This window comes from Bison bison, unplaced genomic scaffold (genome assembly GCF_000754665.1).
Source record: "Bison bison bison isolate TAMUID 2011002044 unplaced genomic scaffold, Bison_UMD1.0 scf7180017864327, whole genome shotgun sequence".
Lineage (NCBI taxonomy): Eukaryota > Metazoa > Chordata > Mammalia > Artiodactyla > Bovidae > Bison > Bison bison.
In genome coordinates, this window is record NW_011494899.1 from 7,340,377 (window position 1) to 7,342,464 (window position 2,088).

Consider the following 2,088-nt stretch of genomic DNA (forward strand, 5'->3'; position numbering starts at 1 on the left):
GGAATGTCAGGTCCATGAATCAAGGCAAATTGGAAGTGGTCAAACAAGAGATGGCAAGAGTGAACATCGGCATTCTAGGAATCAGCGAACTAAAATGGACTGGAATGGGTGAATTTAACTCAGATCACCATTATATCTACTACCGCAGGCAGGAATCCCTTAGAAGAAATGGAGTAGTCATCATAGTCAACAAAAGAGTCCAAAATGCAGTACTTGGATGCAATCTCAAAAACAACAGAACGATTTCTGTTTGTTGCCAAGGCAAACCATTCAATATCACAGTAATCCAAGTCTATGCCCCAACCAGTAATGCTGAAGAAGCTGAAGTTGAATGGTTCTATGAAGACCTACAAGACCTTTTAGAACTAACACCCAAAAAAGATGTTCTTTTCATTATAGGGGACTGGAATGCAAAAGTAGGAAGTCAAGAAACACCTGGAGTAACAGGCAAATTTGGCCTTGGAATACGGAATGAAGCAGGGCAGAGACTAATAGAGTTTTGCCAAGAGAACTACTGGTCATAGCAAACACCCTCTTCCAACAACACAAGAGAAGACTCTACACATGGACATCACCAGATGGTCAACACCGAAATCAGATTGATTATATTCTTTGCAGCCAAAGATGGAGAAGCTCTATACAGTCAACAAAAACAAGACTGGGAGCTGACTGTGGCTCAGATCATGAACTCCTTATTGCCAAATTCAGACTTAAATTGAAGAAAGTAGGGAAAACCACTAGACCATTCAGGTATGACCTAAATCAAATCCCTTATGATTATACAGTGGAAGTGAGAAATAGATTTAAGGGACAAGATCTGATAAAGTGCCTGATGAACTACGGATGGAGGTTCGTGACATTGTACAGGAGACATGGATCAAGACCATGCCCATGGAAAAGAAATGCAAAAAAGCAAAATGGCTGTCTGGGAAGGCCTTACAAATAGCTGTGAAAAGAAGAGAAGCGAAAAGCAAAGGAGAAAAGGAAAGATATAAGCATCTGAATGCAGAGTTCCAAAGAATAGCAAGAAGAGATAAGAAAGCGTTCCTCAGCGATCAGTGCAAAGAAATAGAGGAAAACAACAGAATGGGAAAGACTAGGGATCTCTTCAAGAAAATTAGAGATACCAAGGGAACATTTCATGCAAAGATGGGCTCGATAAAGGACAGAAATGGTATGGACCTAACAGAAACAGAAGATATTAAGAAGAGGTGGCAAGACTACACAGAAGAACTCTACAAAAAAGATCTTCATGACCCAGATAACCATGATGGTGTGATCACTCACCTAGAGCCAGACATCCTGGAATGTGAAGTCAAGTGGGCCTTAGAGAGCATCAACAAAGCTAGTGGAGGTGATGGAATTCCAGGTGAGCTATTCCAAATCCTGAAAGATGATGCTGTGAAAGTGCTGCACTCAATATGCCAGCAAATTTGGAAAACTCAGCAGTGGCCACAGGACTGGAAAAGGTCAGTTTTCACTCCAATCCCAAAGAAAGGCAATGCCAAAGAATGCTCAAACTACCACACAATTGCACTCATCTCACAGGCTAGTAAAGTAATGCTCAAAATTCTCCAAGCCAGGCTTCAGCAATACGTGAACCGTGAACTTCCTGATGTTCAAGCTGGTTTTAGAAAAGGCAGAGGAACCAGAGATCAAATTGCCAACATCCGCTGGATAATCGACAAAGCAAGAGAGTTCCAGAAAAACATCTATTTCTGCTTTATTGACTATGCCAAAGCCTTTGGCTGTGTGGATCACAATAAACTGTGGAAAATTCTTCAAGAGATGAGAATACCAGACCACCTGACTGGCCTCTTGAGAAACCTATATGCAGGTCAGGAAGCAACAGTTAGAACTGGACATGGAACAACAGACTGGGTCCAAATAAGAAAAGGAGTATGTCGAGGCTGTATATTATCACCCTGCTTATTTAACTTACATGCAGAGTACCTCATGAGAAACTCTGGGCTGGAAGAAGCACAAGCTGGAATCAAGATTGCCAGGAGAAATATCAATAACCTCAGATATGCAGATGACACCACCCTTATGGCAGAAAGTGAAGAGGAACTAAAAAGCCTCTTGATG

The 2,088-nt window shown here is 41.6% G+C and overlaps 1 protein-coding gene across 1 annotated transcript in view; it reads right to left on the reverse strand.

Annotated features, from left to right (window-relative positions):
• DRAM1 (DNA-damage regulated autophagy modulator 1) overlaps positions 1-2,088 on the reverse strand; it is a 37,327-nt gene that overhangs the window by 23,247 nt on the left and 11,992 nt on the right. The window lies entirely within an intron of this gene.